The sequence below is a fragment of the Lissotriton vulgaris genome, chromosome 12 (genome assembly GCF_964263255.1).
Source record: "Lissotriton vulgaris chromosome 12, aLisVul1.2, whole genome shotgun sequence".
NCBI classification, from domain to species: Eukaryota; Metazoa; Chordata; class Amphibia; order Caudata; family Salamandridae; genus Lissotriton; species Lissotriton vulgaris.
The window spans coordinates 524,122,749-524,139,091 of NC_141700.1; the positions used below are offsets into that span (position 1 = coordinate 524,122,749).

General features: G+C 46.0%; 1 protein-coding gene across 1 annotated transcript in view; it reads left to right on the top strand.

The window, feature by feature from the left end:
• Positions 1-16,343, top strand: part of GOT2 (glutamic-oxaloacetic transaminase 2) — a 242,547-nt gene that overhangs the window by 46,670 nt on the left and 179,534 nt on the right. The gene's annotated exons all lie outside the window — the stretch shown is intronic.

The window sequence follows — 16,343 nt, forward strand, 5'->3', positions numbered from 1 at the left end:
TCTCGCTGCAGCGTTAAGGGACGCTCTAAGGGGTGCCGTAGTTGTTAGTGGGAGCCCGCAGAGGGCGGTGCTTCCGTATTCTATGTGCGGGATGACTATAGATTGTACTGCAGTTTGGAAGTCTTTGGCTGGAAGGAAGGCTTTAAGTTTCCTCAAGGTATTGATTTGGAAGTTCGCTCCTTTGGTTGCCTTGCTGATGTGCTGCTGCATGTTGAGATTGGCATCAAGTGTTATGCCTAAGGATTTTGCTGAGTCTACGACGGTAGGTTGTACATTTAAGGCTGTTAACTGCTTAAGCCATGATTGAGCCGTGGAGATTTTTGCGGGAGGAGAGATCAGGAGGAATTCAGTCTTCAGGGCATTGAGTTTGAGGTGATTCTCTGCAAGCCAGGACTGGGTGTTTCTGATCGTGGTGTTCAGAAGCATGATGCCCTTGGGGGATTGTATTTTGAGATAGAGTTGGGTGTCATCGGCATACATGTGGAAGTGAACATTGTATGACTGTAGCAAAGTAGTGAGAGGTTCCATAACTAGGTTGAACAGAGTAGGGGAGAGGGAGGATCCTTGTGGGACGCCTAGTGATACAGGTACCGGAGAGGACATCAGGTTGTTGCTTTTGAATCTTTGTGAGTGGTTGTGTAGAAAGGAGGTGAACCACTTGAGAACAGTCCCTGAGATGCCCATTCTTGTGTTTAACAGTTCGAGTAAATTCTCATGTTTAACTGTGTCGAATGCTGAGGAGAGATCCAGAAGGATGAGGAGGCAGGTATCGTTTTGGTCTAGGATTTGGAGGGCGTCGTCCACTATGTGCGTCATGGCTGTTTCAGTACTGTGCCCTGCACGGAAGCCTGATTGATGAGCGTTGAGGAGATCAAACTTGTCTATGTGTTTAGTCAGTTGTAGCTGTACGCATTTTTCCAACAGTTTGGCGAGGGTGGGAATATTTGTAATAGGGCGGTAGTTGTTTAGATCAGTGGGGTCTGCTGTTGGTTTTTTTAATAGAGGTGTGACTTGTCCGACTTTAAGGGCATCAGGGATGGATCCTTGTTGAAGAGAGCTATTGATGATTTTAGTCCAGAGTGGGAGGAGCAAAGGGGTAAAGTCTTTTACAGCGTTGGCAGGAAGAGGGTCAGTGAGGTGATTGGATGGTTTCAGAGTGCTGAGCAGTCTGCCAATTTCTTCTTCGGAGTAGGTGCTAAAGGATGACCATGTAGCGTTGTTCTTTGGTGCAGGCGCTGCTGTGAGTTGGGGGTTGGAGTAAAGGATTGCGTCATTGAGGAGATCGCTTCTTATGTTGTCGCTTTTTTGGTTAAAGAAAGCAGAGAATTCTTCGCAGGAAGGTGTAATGCCCATGGTGCTGATTGTCTGGGGTTGTTCTTTGGATTGTGTTCTGATTAACTCAAACAATTTCCTTGGGCGGTTTTTCGCTTGGGCGAGCTGGAGGCTGAAGAAGTCTCTTTTTGAGCGTTTTATTTTCCTGAAGTAGGCATTTCTCTGCTTCAGGCTTTCTAGGTGCAGTGTAGAGGGGTCTGACCTCCAAGTGCGCTCTGCCATTCGCATGGCCCGTCTATCCTCATTGAGGCTCCCGTCATACCAAGGGTTGGAGATCTTGGACGAGACTCTTTTCAGTTGCATGGGTGCAGCATCATTGATTATTGTGGACATAGCATTTAGATAGTGGTCAGTCAGGAGTTGGACGTCTGTAGCGCCAGACTGGGGAAGTAGTAGATTGCAGCTGTTAGGCGGTAATGAGTTTGGGTTGAGTTTTTTCATGTCCCTTTTCCAGACTTTGGGCTTAGAGGGTTGCAGTGGGTTAAATTTAATCTTTTCATTGATAAGGAAGGAGACAATATGATGATCTGACCAGTCACAAGGTTGAATTGACTCCAGTTGAATAGCGTTCTCTTTGGCGATGATAAGGTCGAGGATAGCACCTTTCACATGAGTCGGGCTATTGCATATTTGGGTGAAATCAAGGGCGTTGAGGAATCTTTTGAGGCTATTAACCACTGTGTCACTGCTGTCGTTCCAATGTAGATTGTAGTCGCCAAGGAAAACTTGGGTATTTTGTCGTCCTGAATTGGTTGTTATTGTGTCCATGAGTTGTTGGCAGAAGGAGAGCTTGTCTCCAGGTGGGTGGTATATGATGTGAAGTGAGCAGACCGGTTTGCTTTCGCTTATGACATCAAGGCAGAGGTATTCACAGGAAGTAAGAGAAGGGGCGGACGCTTTAGTAACAGAGATTGCTTCTGTATATACAGGCAATTCCACCGCCTGTCTTTATGGGCCTGTCAAGTCTAATTATACAGTAGTTGGGGGGGACTAGTATATCCAAGATAGGTGTAGAGGTATCTGACAACCATGTTTCAGTCAGAATGGCCAGATCTGGTTCCTGAGACATGATGAGCTCGGCGACCCCCGCTGAGTGTTTTTGGGCCGATCTGCAGTTGAGAAGTATGCATTTGAGGCTAGGGGCGCAGAGGGTGGAGGCAGGTTCTGTAGTGATGGGCACATTAGTGAGGTTGTTAGGGACGGCGCCTCTGTTATCCTTTTGGTGCCTGAGGGGGTTAGAGATGATCGTTGGGATGGGCAGGTGGTTGGTGGCTAAGCGAATTTGGGGAGCCGGGACGTAAGATTGGAGAAGGACGTGTGTCTCATGGTCTGTTAACGTATTGGCAGTGCGTCTAGGGCGGTTGGTGGTATTGCGAGAGGGGATAGAGGTCCAGTGTGGGGGGAGTTGTGTGATAGGGCGAGTAGGCGGTGAGGAGGAAGTGTTAGGTGTAAAGGGAGTATTGCGATTGGTGGTAACGCGTTTGTGATTGGTATTGTGATTGTTGGAGTTGCGAGAGGGGATAGAAGTCCGATGTGGGGCGTGTTGTGTGGTAAGGCGTGTAGGAGGCGCGGGGAGAGTGTTATTAGGTGTAGAGGTGGTGGTGGTAGAAGGGTGTCTGGAGTGTGTGATGAGCAACTCTTTGATGGAGTGTAGTTCTTCTTTCAATTGGAGGAGGGAGGACATGATCATGTCGAGCGTGGTGTTCGGCGCGGAGTTGGGGGAAGGGTACAGGCGATGAACCGGCGAATAGGTTGTTGGAGACGGGTGAGGATCGGGATGGGGAAGTGGAGCTGGTGAAGAGGTTGGGAGTGTTAGAGAGAGGATAGATGTTAGGGATGGTGTTGGCGTTGTCGGGAGGGGCATCAGTGCTAGGAGGGGAAGGGTGAATGAGGGCGGTGTGGAGGCTGGAAGTAATGGGGGAGGAGGAGGGATAGTGGGGAGTGAGAGTGGGGGGAGAAAGGTTGAAGGAGGGGTGAAGGCTAGGCGGGACGGGAGTGCTAAGAATGTGGGGCGAGATAGGCGGAGAGAGAGCCAAGTTATGTGGGGAACAGTTGGGGGAGGAGGGGTGTTCTGAGAAGATTGGTGTGGAGGACGGGACAGGCGTGCAATGTGTAGGGGGGGGTATGGGAGGATGAGCGGAAGGGTGAGGGTAGGCAGGGGGGATGGTGGACCGGGTGGAGTAAGGAGGAGCGAGGTCTCTGTCTGAGATTGAGGGGTGGTGAGGGTTAGCTGCCGCAGGTAGGTCAGTGACTATGGTGCTGGGTGTGAAGGTGAGAAGAGTGTCGTTCCGGTGCTGAACTTGGTTCGGGGTGTTAAGGGTGGGTGCTGTGTCGTCAGGGGTGGAAGGACAGGAGGTGATATGAGTGAAAGTCCGAGGATTGGATAGGTGCTCTTTGAAAGTGGGAAACAGATTGTCAAGAAGTTCTAGGTTCCTGTCTTTCGCTTGAATTAGGACAATCCCGTTATTGTAAATCGTGATGGTGGTTCTGCCTGGGAAGAGTTGGGATGGTGAGATGGAAAGTGTTAGGCCATGGGTGGATTTCCTGGTGAAGGAGACGTTGAGTAGGGTGAGAAACGCTTTTTTTCCACTGAGCTCTGCGTGTAGTGTGGAAGATGATATCGGTGTTCAAGGGTCCATTGACCGACGAGAAGTAGGTGTCGGCAAAGGGGGTTTCTGGGTGGGACTTAAGGAAGCCGTGTTTGAAGCGCTTGGCGGCTTTTTTGGTGAGCACGGGTGGGTAGTTGATTTTATATGTGTGCTTGCCGAATAAATCCATGTTGCAGGTTAGATAAATAAATGTGCTGAATGCACGCTGCAAATGCCTCCCCAGTTTACAAGGCTCCAGAGTGCCCCTAGGGCGCCAACGTGTCACTAGTGCGCCTACGTGACTCTAGTGATTTTAGCGAGCGACCAAAATACTTGAGGTAGCAGTTGGTAAATTACAGGAGAGGAGAGCGAGAAATGGGTGCAGAGATTTACAGAGTAGTGCAGAATACAATTGGAGGAGTAATTCTGAAAGAATAAGAGCAGAATACAGATGCAACGCAATCAGTTACACGTGACAGGTAGGTCCCCTGGGGCGCCAATGTGACACTAGTGCGCCTAGGGCTCCAACGTGACACTAGTGCGCCTACGTGACTATTAAGAGTGAAAATCATAGTCATGACCAGGCGCGCGTCTCAACAGTGAGTTTCAGTTACTTCAACCACTCTGTACAAATATGATCCCGTGTCTGCAGCACCCAATCACCGCAACCAGGCCCAACAGTGAGTACGGGAACTGGAACAGACACTGAAAGACTTCCAAAGGCTCAGGTCGAGGCATTGCCAGAAGGCCTTAGCCAAGATCATAACTAACATTCTATAGCCCCGTGTCTCAGCCTGGCTAAGAATATATCACACAAGCAATCGGTCGAACATTACCAATCACTACTTAAATCGAAACCGAAAGCCATGGAGTCTAAACCGAAACCGAAACTGCTGGAGACAGAGCTTTGTCATCCCCTCTTCTTCCAGCTGCGGGTGTTGTTCCCACTCCAGTACTTGCCTCTACTAACTAATAAAGTATGCCCTTCCGTATAGTATGTACTGGGCGCACGTCTAATCAAAAGTATTGATACTGTAAAGGTTTATAACCAAGTAAGTCGACACCGGTGGTGTAATAAACACATCATTTTATCTTGTTCTTTTCTTCGAAATTAATACAACGCCAGCCGACACGTGTTTCGTCAAATAGGGCGATACCTTTGACTCATCAGGGCTGTGAAATTACATCCTATCATTGCATTAGAAAGAGAATTGTTGACAGTCAAAACAAGGGCCATGATATATTACAAAGTGAAAATTGTCCTCAATAGAGGACAAGTGGATGCATGTCACCTCAACGCGTGGACAAACCGAATAAAAACAAAATAAATTCCAAGTGAACATGTGATAATGGGTTTGGGAGAAAAGTACAAAAACAAAGCACCCATATAAGACATATGTATACGTGAAAAGAACACTAGGTGAAAAGGTTCCCGACTTTATCTGGACCTAATGAAGTAAAATGGTCATGTAAAATGGGGCTCTGGTAGGAGAGCAGATAATCTGTCTCTTATTGAGGATGTAGCCATAAATTGCCAAAAGCGTAGATGGAATAAGTCAAGACAGTTAAAAGGTTGATATCGCAAACGTAGGATAGTGTGACAATGTGGCAAATGGTCCAATATTGAGTTTGTAGGGATTTAACAGATACAGTCTTATTACATCACGGAACAAATACAGGTTAGGAAATAAAAAACGTTACATCAAAACAATATGGTCGGCGAACTATTAAGAGTGAAAATAATAGTCATGACCAGGCGCGCGTCTCAACAGTGAGTTTCAGTTACTTCAACCACTCTGTACAAATATGATCCCGTGTCTGCAGCACCCAATCACCGCAACCAGGCCCAACAGTGAGTACGGGAACTGGAACAGACACTGAAAGACTTCCAAAGGCTCAGGTCGAGGCATTGCCAGAAGGCCTTAGCCAAGATCATAACTAACATTCTATAGCCCCGCGTCTCAGCCTGGCTAAGAATATATCACACAAGCAATCGGTCGAACATTACCAATCACTACTTAAATCGAAACCGAAAGCCATGGAGTCTAAACCGAAACCGAAACTGCTGGAGACAGTCTTCGGATCGAAGAGTTCGAATCCATCGGATTCGACGAAGAAGAAAAGTGTTGACGACCCTGCGGGGTCACAAATAAGGGGTGTCGAACCGAAGATCGGTACGCTGAAGTCCATGACTAAAGTCAAGCACGTCGAACCAACGAGGTCGACTGACAGCGACACAAATAAGGGACTCTAGTCTCAGAAGGTTCTCGATCCGAAGCAACGAGTCGACAGGCCACAGTTCGTCAAAGGCCTCGAGCCAAAGTCCAAGAGAGGCTCAAAGGAGCTCGTCGAGGCAGAAGAGCGCGCCTCCAATGCAACAGGCGCCTCAGTTGACGCAAGGCCAAAAACATACTGGCAAAGACCAAGTCGGTCGGACCAATAACGACGCCGGACCCGAAGGTCAGTCTGTCTACAAACACTATGCCACCAATAAAATTCGGACTGCCCCCAACTGCACGGCCTAAGGCGTTCGATCCGAAAACGGGGATCGAAACGTCCAAGAAGGTGTCGATGGGCAAAAGGAGTCCTTCTCTAGAAGAGGACATTGTGTACCAAGAGCCCTCCTATGATGAGCAGTCGAAGCTACATATCGACTCCGGCAGACTTAGTATTTATCAGAGGAAGATCCGGTCAGAAAATCCTCTTGAAACATATAAAATTACACTCAAAAAGAAAAGGGATTCTTCCACATCACCTGTCCTTTTTGAGACTGTAAGGTACCATGGCCAGGACACTTCTGCATACTCACCCACACGCACTAATGAGGATATGGGGTATGACTACAATGAAGAATTTAATTACCCTGTGGACACGGATCAGGATGACCAGACTCAAGCCTGGACAGACCCTGTTGACCTGGGGGAGTCACAGACTATTCCTGACACTCCTTCTTATCCTGTCAAGACTCCGCCAACAGAGGATACAGCTGCGTTTAACGCATTAATAGAAAGGGCAGCACACAATCATGATGTGGAAATGCATGCTGACCCAATTGAAGAGGACTTCCTATTTGACACTTTCTCCACTTCAGAGAAATCAGTCAAGACATTGCCAGTGTTGAAAGGTGTCCTTAAACACGCAGGAGAAATTTTCAAGGAAACCACAAGAGCAAGGGTTGTTAACCCCAGAATCGAAAGAAAATACAGACCGGCACCTGTGGACCCTACCTATATTAAGGGACCGCTACTATTGGACTCTTTGGTGGTATTAAATGCTCGTAAACGGGCCAACTCACAAACCACTGGTGATGCTCCTCCTCCAGACAAGGAGTCTAAGATATTAGAAGCTTCTGGAAAAAGGGTGGCTGCTCAAGCAGCTAATATATGGAGAATTTCTAATACACAAGCCCTATTAGCCAGATACGATAGGGCTCATTATGACACACTAGAGCAACTGCTACAACATTTGCGTGATGTCTACAAGGAGGGAGCAGAAACACTGAGTACCTACTATTAAAGCTTTCATGGAGGGACTCAAACGAGTGATTCCTCCAAGACACCCACCTTCACCTGTCTGGAACCTGAAAGTGGTTCTAACCAGACTGATGGGACCACCTTTTGAACCTCTACACTCGTGTGAAGTACAATTCCTAACGTGGGAAGTGGCTTTTTTAGTGGCGATTACACTTAGAAGAGTTAGTGAGCTGCAAGCCCTAACTATTCAGGATCCATTCATCCAAATTCACGCAAATAGGGTAGTGCTACGTACAAACCCAAAATTTATGCCAAGGTGGTATCCCAGTTTCACATCAATCAAACAATAGAACTGCCAGTGTTCTTCCCAAATCCAGATTCGGTGGCAGAAGGAGCTCTACATACACTAGACGTTAAGAGAGCTCTCCTGCACTATATAGACAGGACAAAACATTTCAGGAAAACTAAGCAACTGTTTGTTGCCTTTTTCACCACAGCACAAAGGCAACCCCATTTCCAAATCGGGTGTAGCCAGATGGATTGTTAAGTGCATACAGATTTGTTATCAGAAAGCTAAGCGCACATTAACAGTTCACCCAAGAGCGCATTCAACACGCAAGTTAGGGGCATCCATGGCTTTCCTAGGAAACATTCCTCTAGAGGAAATATGTAGAGCAGCCACATGGACTACCATACATACTTACACAAAAATTGTGTAGATGTACATTCCAAGCATCAAGCAGCTGTAGGACAAGCTGTACTCGAGACTCTTTTTCAGACTGCTGCAGCTGGCACGGGCAACCACTGCTAAGGGGAGACTGCTATACATTCTATGCACAGATATGAATTCAGCAGCCCACATGCCTCAAACGGAATATGCTACTTACCAGTATGCATCTGTTCTTGGCATGTAGGGCTGCTGACATTCATATCGCCCGCCCTCCTCCCTGATGCCTGTCGCAGCTGTAGCACTCAGAATTAATCTCTAGCATGGACATCACTTACTGTATCATACTCCATCTCTGCCACAAGGCGAAAAACAATCTGAGGATGGAGAGGATGCCCATGCGCACTGTAGTCCGGGGGAGGAGCCACCTATCTCGTGATACTTCGAAGACTCTTCCAGGACAACAATGTGCAATCATCCGGACCCAACACTAGGCGGCGATCTATGCACAGATATGAATGTCAGCAGCCCTACATGCCAAGAACAGATGCATACTGGTAAGTAGCATATTCCGTTCTAGATCAAGAAAGATGATTTTCTGTGTACTGAAATTACAGGTGAACTTCATGTCCATGTCATTGGTGTTGAGGTGGTTGCAGAAGGCTTCTAGTTCAGAGTGTGACCCAGACCAGAGTAGTAGGCAGTCTTCTATGTAGCGACCCCAGTAAACTATTGAGTCTACCCAGAGTGCTCCCTTTGTGTCCCAGATCCATGTAGTTTCAAGTGCGCCTATGTACAGGTTAGCAAAAGAGGGGGAAAACTTTGAGCCCATGGCCACCCCCTTTGTTTCTTTGTACCATTTTTGGTCCTATATGAAATAATTGTTTTTTAAGATGGTATTCGTCATAGTGATGATCATGTTAGTATGTTGCCACAAAGTGGCGGGTCTTTTATCAAGATAATTAGATACCGCCACCAGGCCTTTGTCAGGATTGATCGAGGTGTACAATGACACGACGTCTGAAGTTGCCATTGTCATCCCCGGTTGCCACTGAATGTCAGTCAGGATCATTAGGATATATTTTGTATCTTGAATGTACGAAGGAAGGTTTTTAACTAGAGGGTTGAGGAAAAGGTCTGCTATTCTTTCTGTAGGGCCTCCTATGCCTGAAACGATGGGTCTACCAGGTGGGGGAAGGGGGATGGTTTGTGGATTCTGGGCACTTTATATAGCCATGGTGCAGTGGGTCTGCCAATTTAAGTAAAGCGTTTCTTCGTTATTGAGTATGCCTGCCGTGTGCCATTCTTTCAGTTGGTTGTTGATTAGGTGAGTTACAGAGTTTATGGGATTGTTCTTAATGGGTGTGTAACAAGATGGGTCACTGAGTTGAGACCTGATTTCATTATGATGGTCCACTCTGTCCATGACAACAACGTTACCGCCTTTGTCAGCTTTTTATTATCTCCCTATCTGCGGAGAGAGTTTTCAGAGCAATACGTTCATTCCTGGTGAGGTTGTCCCTGTTCCTATAGTGGTGTTTGTGTAGCCTAGTCTCATGTTTCTCAATGTCATCTAGGGCTCGGTTGTCAAACGTGTCAATAGGATTACCCGCTGGCACGTTGGGAGTCCTTCTAGATCTACATTTCAGGTTGCTAGCTATCGTATTGTCACCCTTGATGCCTAAGTCCTCTAAAAGTTGCTCAGGTGTTGAAGGGTTGGTCATCAATCTCGTTAAGTATAAGGAGTAAATGTGTGTCCTTAATCTCTCTTATGGTTTGTATAGTCTGTGTGGGTGTCGTGTGGGTGGAGCTACTGCTCGTCATCTCACTGGGGTTATTAGCAAAATGTTTTCTAAGTTTTAAACAACGTACAAATTTGAACAAGTCTATTTTCGTTTTGCACGGGTCTTCTGAGTCATGTGGGTTAAAGTGGAGTCCTTTGCTGAGTACGGAAATCATGTCTTGGGTTAAGGGTTTGGTGGAGAGGTTCACCACTTGTACCTCTTGTGAATTCTCACTTATGTCCGTGGATCTCCTGACCTCCGCTTTCTCTTGTATTCTTCCTTTCCCTGCTCTTTTCCCTCTACGGGTTTTCTTTCTAGAGTGTTCTGTCTTTGTTGTGTTCTCTTTTCGTGCCTGATCGTTTGGACGTCGCCTAAAAAATTGGAAGTGCCTGTGATTCTTTTCAGATTCTGTTTCGTTTTCAATTGGGATGGTGTTGAGGGATGAGGAACTCTAGGCGATGGAGACTGTTTCTACTCTGTCTGGTTTCTGTCTTCTTGGTTTTCTGGATAAGTTGGTCGTATTTCCAATCAAAGGTGAAGACACGTCCCTCTTTATAATCAGCCTCGTCTCGCTTAAGTTGTCGACTCTTAACTTTAATTTCTTTCTGATGTGTGTTCAGGATATCTTTCAATATGGCGTAGTTTTAATCTGTAGCTTCTTTTAGATTGAGCTCTTTTATCACGTCTTCTAGTAGTGAAATCTCTGCTTGTAACTTGCACACTTTTCGTTCTGTGTTTTCAATAAGGATGTTAATTAGTGTGTTTTGAAATGATGGTTAAGGCTTCTTCCCATTTGCCTAGCAGATCATAGTCTAGATCGTCAAACGTCGGTAAAATATGAGAGCGGAGTCTCCTTGTGTTTCTATTCAGTCTACGATACTGTTTAAGGGTGTCACTGTCCCACCATCTAGTGTTCTGTTTTTTTGAGCCTTTCAAGCTTGATAAATTTTTCTTTTAGCAATTCTCTACGTGGGGGATTACCACTAGTTGAGGGACCTGCTTTCTGTCTTCCTTTTTCTAGATTCTCAAAGTTCCGATGCCTTCTTGTCTCTATCCATTACCTGGATGTGCTATCGTGTTTTTAATCTTAATGCTGCGAAGCTGCCAGTCCTGCGGGGTACAACAAATTGTAGGCCTGTTAAGGATGGGCAGGAATGAAGCGCTCTAGCAGTGCATGAATTAGTGGGGAGTGGTATGTTCATATAGTTTTTAGACGGTGCAAACAGTATAGAGGAATACCCTAAACCTCTTGAAGAGATCAAGAACAGAAACCTTGACTCAGAAGAAACGAATAGCATGTACTGGGCACACGTCTAATCAAAAGTATTGATACTGCAAAGGTTTCCAACAAAGTAAGTCGACACCGGTGGTGTTATAAACACGTCGTTTTATCTTGTTCTTCGCTTCGAAATTAATACAACGCCAGCCGACACGTGTTTCGTCAAACAGGGCGATACCTGTGACTCATCAGGGCTGTGAAATTACATCATATCATAGCATTAGAAAGAGAATTGTTGACAGTCAAGAAAAGGGTCCTGATATATTACAAAGTGAAAATTGTCCTCAATAGAGGACAAGTGGATGCATGTCACCTCAACGCGTGGACAAACAGAATAAAAACAAAATAAATCCCAAGTGAACATGTGATGAGGGGTTTGGGAGAAAAGGACATAAACAAAGCACCCCTATTAGACATGTATACGTGAAAAGTACACTAGGTCAAAAGGTTCCCGACTTTATCTGGACCTAATTAAGTAAACTGGTCATGTAAAATGGGGCTCTGGTAGGAGAGCAGATAATCTGTCTCTTATTGAGGATGTAGCCATAAATTGCCAAAAGCGTAGGTGAAAAAACTCAAGGCAGTTTAAAAATTTGATATTGCAAACGTAGGATAGTGTGACAATGTGGCAAATGGTCAAATATTGAGAGTTTGTAGGGACTTAACAGGTACATTCGTATTACATCACGGAACAAAGACATGTTAGGAAATAAGAAACGTTACATCTAAACAATATGGTCGGCGAACTGTTGAGAGTGAAAATAATAGTCATGACCAGGCATGCGTTTCAACAGTGAGTTGCATGGTTACAAATGCTCAAACTGACTAAAATTTGATCCCGTGAGGACGGCAAAAGTGGTGGGCACCCAACCGGGTGTGGGAAATGTCTTGTACATGAAGTGTCAATGAACACAAAGGAGGGGATAATGGACCGGGTGAAGAAACAAGTGAAAGGAAGGGGAAGGCAGAACGTTACCTGCACAAGGCTTGTAAAAATAATGCTGTGGAGAAAAATGACAAACAAAACCGGGTCGGCAAGTCAGTAAGGGGCGACAAAGAACCACAAAAATATGGCACAGAATAAGGCAAAGAAGCACGTGGAATGACCGCACTCACCAGAGGACCGGTGATAATTCCAACACGTGTCGGCTGGTGTATTAATTTCGCAGAAAAGAAAAAGATAAAACGACGTGTTTATTACACCACTGGTGTCAACTTACGACGTGTGCCCAGTACATGCTATACGTTTCTTCTGAGTCAAGGTTTCTGTTTTTTGGCTCTTTAAGAGGTTTAGGGTATTCCTCTATACTGTTTGCACCGTCTCAATAATATATGAACCTACCACTCCCCACTAATTCATGCACTGCTAGAGCGCCTCATTCCTGCCCATCCTGACATTGTTCTGCATTCTGTCCATCAATAGTTGTTTTTGCATCCTAAACCCTAAGCAGGCCTACAAAGTATGCCCTTCCGTCTGGGAGTTGTGGTAGTAAAGCAAGTGTTTCCGTTTCAGTGCCTGTCCCTTACACAAACGGCCCTGCCCTAACACACAGAGGTTAATAACCTGTAGAGCCATAACTCAAATGTGTGCTTCAGTAGCATCATCAAGCTCTTGTTAATGGACATGAAAAAACACAAGAGCTGGCCCTCTGGCACGTTCCTCTCTGGTTGTCTTTTTTTACAATTGTGGGGAATATGGATGCAGGTATCTCACTTTCACAGATTAGGCTGATGTGATTAGATTTCAGTTCTGAACAGTTTAATCTGAAGTAGACCGTCTTACAGTTTGGTTAACTGTTTTTAGGTTTCGACCTGGCGAGGGGCATGCAGTGCCCCTCCCATATCGTAAACTTTTGTCTACAGTAGGGATGTTCGGACCGCCTCTGTTTCCCATTGGCTAGCTCCATAAATGGAGGCTAGCCATTGGGAGACAGAGGCTGTCAATCACGCTTTCTCGGGAAAACCGATTCGGGGGCGTTTCTGTGTCTTTTTTTAAGTACCGCCCTCTCCTCTTCCCATTGGCTGGAATTTTACCTTCCAGCCAATGGGAAGGGGAGAGCGCGAAAAACACGCCCCCAAATCTGCCGGCCGGGACACCCCCGTGACGTCATTCCCGCCCGCTGTCCGTGTCTTTTTCACCACCTCCCGCCCGCTGTCCGTGTCTTTGTTTTTGCCCCCCCTCCCGCCGTCCGTGTCATTGTTTTTGCCCCCCCTCCCGCCCGCTGTCCGACAGTGTTGCATATTTTAAAACCTGCCCTTCATACAGGCAGACAAATAAATGCCGGTCACAGAGGCAGCACTGCCAGTTCTCCCGGCTGTTAAAAGGCTGGAGCTGCGGGCGGGCGCACGGGAAGCAGACGTCTCCGACCAGGTTAATCATTGAAAAGTGAAGGCAATTCAAGTACTGTACGGAGAAAAAATGAGTCGGCAGCCTGCACGTCCGACGCAGATAAGATCTCCGTTTCATGATTAACTTCGGCAGGTTCAAATATTTGCTGAGCCAGGGATTTCAGGTGGGGGAGGTTTCGCGACAGAGCCCGCCTAAGTAAGAGCTGTCATCAGCTCACAAGTGGCTAATGCAGGGCCTGCTCTTTTTAGGCCGCTACGTGAGAAGGCCATTGTGCGCGCACCAAAAATAGCCTCACAGCGCAATATTCAAGCAACCAGCGGCCGCGCAAGGCACCGAGGGCAGGAAACGCGTGACCTCAAACTGCAAAAAATAGACCGCTTGCCCAGCCGCAAGTCTGCCCCTTTCAGAACAATATCGCAAACGTGCTACAGGTCCCTCTGCTCCCGGGGAGTTTGGCGGCCCTTAAGAACGCCCAACACAGAGATAAAACCAACCACAAAGAACAAGCTTTCTAACAAGACACGTAAAACCTCCCAATTTGAAAGATACAAAAGGAATTTGACACAGAAAGGACCACAGACAAACAAGCATCCCAACCTCGGACAACAAGCCTAGGCACTAAAGTCTTGAGACTTTTCCTGCAGGCAGTTTCAGAAGGGCCAAAACTAACAGCATTCGGAAGCTTTTTAAAACGCATGGGTATTCCACCTCGTCTGGTCTAGAGTTTTAAGGTAATATAAAAGGAGTTATTCATTTCCAGTGGCAACTGTTGTCTAAGTGGAACTTTTTATATTTAAAAGTCAAATGGAGGATTCAAAACCACCAACAGGGACAGTTTTGTTCCAGCTATCTGCTAAATATAGGCTTGTTTTTAATAGTTACCAAACTGAAGGGTGCTTGAAAACCATGGAGAAACAGCGGAGATCTTACAACATGACTCGTTTTTGCTGCTGGCGCCATTGAGTTGCGTCATCCCCACATCACTTCTGTGGGACACGAGTATTCAAAAGGATCTCGCCAAACTGAATGCAGGTTAGATGTTAAGTTCGTTGTACTAGAGGCTTTTTTTATTTTATACAAATATATTTTTAAGATGGTTATAAGTGTGTCGAGGGTGACTTGGGTTGAATGGTCTTATTTTTCTGTTGCTTGGTTCGTAGAAACTGTTTGTGAGTTATAATTTTAGAACTTGCCTTTTTTCGCCCTTGAACTGTGCCATTTTTTTACTTTCATCAGTGGACCCCTGTGTATATGCACTACTACGGTCGGTAACCATTTTTTAGGCTGCCTTTCTTTTTAAAGTCCGCTCTATGTTTTCGATTTTAATGTGATGCGTTTTTCAGTATTTACCTGTATTTTGGTTTACGTTACGTTCTGTGGCATTACTAGAACGGTGATGAGCCTTTAAATTGTAACCTTTTCTTATGTGAGGGGTTAAGAGTGTTTTTTATACCCCCCCCCCCCCCCCCCCTACAGACACACACCCACCCACCCCATAGAGGGTTAGCGATCCAAGAAATAAACGGGGGGTGGGGGGAGCGAGTCTGTGCACGAGCCGAGTCCCGAAAATCTTTAGCAAGTAACTCGAGCAACAAACATCCTGTAACAAACCTGCCAGGCTCTCAGATTGCGTATATGACCTTTCCAGTGTTCTTGAATGCTTGAGCATGATGCTTAAATGTTTTTAGTGTGAAAGTTAGAATGACGCTTTCTCATAAACTTAATAAATTATCCCTTTTAGTGTAAATGTATTTTGAATTCTCTAACACTGGAGGCAGCTCTGCAAGGTTCCGAACCCAAGTATGCCACCATGTGTAAAAAGCTAAGAGGGAGATTAAAAAAAAAAGTCGGTTTAATTAATTTTCTATTTGCATGGAAGCGGTGAGTTTTGACTTGAGAACCTACAATGAACATTTTTTTGTGCAAAATTACAAAATCTCTTCGGAATACATTGGGAATGTATGCTACCTTTCTTCCTTTTGTCACCAGCAGGTTGTATTATGGGACTTGTAGTTTCTCTTTTTGACTCTTCGGGAAATGGTCATTGGCTACTAGAATAAATAGATGAAAGAGAAACGGGACACTTACCTGGCTTAGTTTTTCCTTAACTTTGGTGCTAAGTATAAGTGAGTAGGAAGGACTATCACTGTCAAATGGTTGCTGCTGCAAGATGTTCAATTGCTGCGAAATTGTGACGGCTCGCAGATATCTTTCTTGCCTTTGCTGCTGAAGCACTCTCTCACCTGCCTCTTCTCTTGCTCTGCTGATCATCTGCTCCTAATCCCGGTCTGTCTAGGCTCGTACCTGTCCCCCAGATTCCCAACCCCTTAGAGGCCTTTCATTTGGCCTTCCTGCTACCTGTATGGCCATCTATCCCTGTGGTTTCCTGAAGGCCTCTTGCCTACCCCTCTAGTCTCTGGCCTCTCTCCTGTCTCTTTGGATCACTTTGTGACTTATCACCGGCTCTCCCAACTCTCTGCCTGTCCTCATGTCACCTTCCTGCAGTTTTGTGTGCAGTGGCAGCCGCTGCAATTTGAAAGTGGTAGGGTGAAAGACTTTGGCCTGCGAGCGTAGGAAGCGAGCCAAAAATGTCTCCGGGCTATACTGTGTAGTTCTCCCTCGAGAAAACAATCTGGTGTTAAAATGGTGCATTTTCTAGGGCATTGCATGATCTGCCCATGTCCTGTGAATTAACAGACTGCCTCTCAGTATATTCTGCTGTTTGGTGTCTTGGAGAGCATGAAGCAGTCTGGACACCTTGCTGGCTCGGCCCCCACTGTGTAAAAAGATGTAGCGTTTAAGATAGAACAAGTGCTTTCACAAATACATTTTTGGTAAAATTCAATCAGATTGTCTCTAGTGCGCAAATA